Source organism: Egretta garzetta, unplaced genomic scaffold (assembly GCF_000687185.1).
Source record: "Egretta garzetta isolate BGI_Z169 unplaced genomic scaffold, ASM68718v1 scaffold2, whole genome shotgun sequence".
NCBI lineage: Eukaryota > Metazoa > Chordata > Aves > Pelecaniformes > Ardeidae > Egretta > Egretta garzetta.
Genome location: NW_009258894.1, coordinates 1,296,104 through 1,301,231, shown reverse-complemented (window position 1 = coordinate 1,301,231; position 5,128 = coordinate 1,296,104).

Sequence of the window (5,128 nt, the reverse complement as noted above, 5' to 3'; positions counted from 1 at the left end):
CTCTGTAGCCTTTGCTTCATGTATTCAGTTTGTGTTTTGTCTCTGAACATTTGTAGTTGAAAATGTTGGCATTGATGTTATTCTCACCCTGTAAGACTCAATAATCTCCCCTTTTTTTTTTTTTTTTTTTTTTTTTTTGTGCATTCAGGAGAAGGTAAATTTCAAGGTTAAATTACTGCATCATTTTTGCAAATGCAACATCCCTCTTCCCAGCCAGGCAGGGCTGCTGACAGGCGGCTGGAGCAGAGCCACGATGCTGTCTGTTCCACTGACCCATCCAGGACGCACCATACCTACTGCGCGCATGTGTTGCTCAGATGTCTTGCACATGCTCAGCAAACCCGCCGGGCTCTTGGTGCCACAGCCCTGTAACGCCTGTGTGAATCAACTGTGCAGCACATGGGGGACAGAGCACACGCAGGAATCCCAAGCAGAAACCTAGCCTACCTCACTGGGGAGAGGGAAAGAAATAGTCTTATTTCTATCTGTGTCCCTGAAAGCCCACGAAGGTGTGTGAATTCCCTCTCTGTTGTCTTCCTTTGATAACTGTAACTATCTGTAAAGCACACGGGACTTCACACTGGACTTATCTTCAATTCAAAGCTGCTATGTAGGCCAAATGCAAATTATAATGAATGCCTGAGCTTGTTGGCATATAAATAGTTAACACCATGGTACTACAGAGTACTAGAAAGGTAAATCCAGAAGGTTTTTCTCTGCTTTAAGTATTTGAATAAAGATACAGACGCACATTTTTTCAGGGAGACTTATTCTTTCCAACTGTGCCTATATGTCACACCAGAAAAAGCCAGTCGCCTTTTAGAAATAATGAAATTAATGTTATTAGCCTTTCAGCAAGTTTTAGAAGCACAAAAAAAAAGCTAGAAGAGAAGGAAGACTAAACCAAAAAGCCTTTAAAAACCCCAGACAACCAGTACTACTAGACTGCTCAGCTCTTATTTCACAAGGGCTTTGCAGGAAGGAAAACTACACCGGACCTTACCAGCACCCAGCTATGCAGAGCTGGAAAGGGGACCCCCGCCCCTTTTCTCTGGTTACGTGTGCACTACAGGCAAACACGACATGTAGTCCACTCTTGAGATTGTGTACCGGACTACGCCACTGTCAGTCCTTTGAACTAAATGGCGTACAGCTGAAATAGGCCTCTATTACTGCTCAGAGGCTTGTGTGAAATCAGAGGCCATTCTCAGTCCGGTTCAGTGAGATGGTGATCCCAGTCAGAGCTGCTGGTGATCCCAGACAGAGCTGCTGGTGTTCTCCACAAGGGCAGCAGACAAAGCCACCGTGACTGCAGACAGCAGGACTGCATGGGGGTCTGCAAGGATTGACCGAGTCCCTCACACACCTGGCAGGGGGGCAGGTTGGAAAGGTAAAATTTATACTGAGACTGCCCATCTCCCACCGGCGGGGTGGGAAGTTTGAAGAAAGCCGTTCTCTGTGCTTGCAGTCCGTCCTCAGCACTGGTCTCGCTCAAGTGCTGCCAGCAGGGACAGAGGAGGTAAAAGGAAATGACAAATCTTCCTGTTCTCTTTTACAATCATTTTTCATCTCCCTCTGTCCCTATTTCCAGCTGGCAACGTGTTGCACTGTAAAGGTGTTCCTCACTCTTTTTTTCAAAAAGCGGGAGTGAGCTGCTAGCTAGATGTAAAACTGAGATAAGGTGTAAGGCAGGCACCCCTATTCCAGCTTTAACTCTACAACAATTCAGGGCTGATTTATATTTCAAACTGTCACTATACAGTTTACAAGGGGAAAAGTGCAAGTAAAGATTGAGATTTTCCTTCTATAAATTGTGGAAGGGTGAGGGGGAAGTGACAGATCTCATTTAAAAACCTTATTGAAGCAGCCGTGTTGAATGATGGTGCCATTGCTTGTCTCTGTGTCTCATTGTCATAATGTAAGCCCTTTTATTATTAGAAGAAACCACAGAAGTCAGAGTAAAGTACAACAGATCCAGAAAGAGCTGGAAACTTAAGGAAGAAATAAAAAAAAAAAGCAACAATAGACATGGGCTGGAGAAGATATTTTATTTATTTGTTACTAGTAGTTAAAATGACGTACAAAATGCTGGGAAGAAAAAAACTCCAATTCTATTCAGTTACAAAATAATTAAAACTTCATTTTAAACCAAGTTTTGCTTTGTGAGACCGAGCATGAAAATACTGCAGCCTTAGGTTATATAGTCCATTGTTTTTAGAATAAAGCAGACATTTAAATACATATTGTGGTTGATATTAAATATCTTGTATAATTGTAAGTTAGCAGAACTTTCTTACTCTCAGGCAATAACTAGCAATTCATAGAAGTTCTTTGTATAAAATTTACATATAGGGGCGGGGGGAGATCTGCCTCTAGGGGAGTTCCATCACGATCTATGTACAGGCTGTTTGGGAACATACAGATTTGTAAAACTTTCATCAATTTTCCTTCAGAACGCTAGCCTAATCTTAAATAAAGGAGTCAGTAATGTCCAAAGCTTTGCTTAATGGCTAAGGGTTTAGGGACATACCAGTCACCGTAAAAGACAATGGGAGTTTTGCTGTCAGCTTCACATGAAGAAAAAAATTCATACATTAAGGTGTGCCCACTTCTTGAACAGAAGCCCTAGCTAGTACAAAACTTTCAGCAATGACTGCGATTGGCCCTTTCCCCTGCGAACTAATTCAAAAAAGTAATTTAAAGGAAAACAACCCCTGCCTTTTATCAGTGAAAGAGGATTTGTATTAACAATAACATTAAATACCCATATCTTTCTGTTTAACTATTCACATTCCACACAGTGGAAATCTACCTCCCGTAATTCCAGATTTTAAAATTGGATTTTAAAATCCATGAAGAAATGTGTCAAACCTGCTGAGTGAGAGTACACCAGCTGAAATGCATTTTAATGATATCAATCAATGAGTTGCAATCTCTTAATCTGACAAATGCAGACCACACAGCAGTGGATTTTGCAGTAAAAATATATTGATTACAGAGATGCAGGATATCACCAATAACTGCGTGATGCACTGTGTAGCAGCTGGGGCATCTAATGGCTGCACACTGGATGTGTTTCTGATGTGCCACTGTGTGTTTTCCCCTTTGGAGATACTAGAGAGTACTGCTGCTGAGTGGGGATACTGAGTCCTGCACTACCCGAGCCCCAGCATACCATTAACGCGGACCTAACTCCCGTTTCACTCACATCGGTCGTGGCCGGCTTGATTTCAGGCCTGGTACTGACCCTGGCATAGGAACACGCCTTGCCTCCGGTACCCCACCGAATGGGGCCAGCGGTCGGGGCCCTGCAGGCACCTGCACAGGCAGGTGTGCAGCACCCCACCCAATCTTCACCACCCAGCTGTAAAGCGCCCTCACAGGGCCAGCACCCAGGCCAGCATGAGCCGCTTGCACACCATGTATCGTAAAATGCAGCCAGCGAGACAGCCCCCAGGCTTCCCCTCAGACCCCCACGAAAGCCAGGGCAACGTGCATGGAAGGGCTGCCCCTCAGGTCCAAGGGCCCAGGGTCCACCAGCTAAACCAACTTCTTTTGCAGGACCTTCTGTGCTCTTGCCAAAACCCACAGCCCTGATCAAGTTTAAGCTCCTAATCCTGAAGGAAAGAAAAGGCAGATTAACCTCACAGGTGAGATTCATCGAGCTGTTGGAAGTGGTGTGTCCCCTTTTATGTTTTTTCCCCCCAAATGAGAGGGGCAGTTAGCCCTTAATTTTCAGGAAATTCTCTTTACTTAGTCCAAATCCAGTTTAAAGGCAAGTCTGTGGTAAAAGATATAAAAAGAGGATTATTGCTGGCAAAGTTCTGCATCTCTTTTTCAACAAACTGCATGCCTGTGGCAAAGCTAAAATAACAATAACAATGCAATGTTTACTAGTCATGAATGTCGTGTCTTTTGTCTCTTGTGTGGTTATTGCATTTGCCGTCACATGATGCTTGTTTTAATTTTTGCTTTGCTCTTTATGTACTAAATTACTGCCATTCCGTACTTGATCTTGGTTAGCAAGATTTTTGTGCTGTGGTTATGTATGTTTTTTATGTATGTGTGTGAAAAAGAGAAGGAGAGAGTTCGGATACACTCAATGGAGTATGCATACAGATACCAATGACTAAAAGATACTGCATATACATATATATGTAGATATGAATAATAACTGATATCAGAAACACAAGACATCAAATGGATCTAGAGTGGCACGAGAATGGGTTTTGACTGATTTAGAGAGCCATTAGAATTCAGATGTATATTTATAGCCTTGTATATAGTTTCTCTTTAATTTATGTAATATATGACTAGGTGTATAAATTAAAGCAAACGTAAACAGAAGACAATATCTCTTCCTCTGTGTCTTCCTATTTGTGTATCTTTCCCTTTTCTGCTCCCTTTTGTACTCTCCCCATCTACTTACTTTGGCCTTTTGCTTTCTAACTTGCTGTAGCTCTGTTTTCCATCCACCTATACTGACTTTTCAACACTCCCAGGCCCCCCCTGCTGTCCTCCAGATACGGCTTTTGGATTACAGTTATTTTTTTGAAGAAGCATGTTACAAACTCTTGATACAGCTGCTATTTTCAGTGATGGTTTTGCTACACTTTAAACTGCTTTTTGCCTACTACGTATTTAAGAATAGGTTCGCGCTTTCAAATATATTGTCCTCTCACTTTCATGTTTCTCTTAATACAGCAAAAGCAAATAGCACGGCAGGTGAACATTAGCAAAAGCCACAGCTCCACTTTCCCAGCAAGCAGCAAAAATGTGAATATCCACTAGGAAACCTAGTTCATGATTGTGGGTAAATAGATTTTTTTTTTTAGTATTTCATACCCCTGTTAAATTCTTCTGTCATAGCGAATGTTCACAGGTTTGCTTGTACACATCCGTTTTCTCCCTTACACACAAACATATGCGTGTGTGCCCTTCCCTTACATCAATATTTTTCTTTGTTTTTTGGCTTTTTTTCTTGTTTTAGGTAATTCACAATTTTGTCCAGCCCCAAAGGTATGCTAGTTCATGCCACTCACTCTCATGCTGGCAATGATCGCATACAGTCAGAGTGCAATCGGTACCGTGTTTTTCTCAGCTTAGTCCAAGTCAATAGATATACACC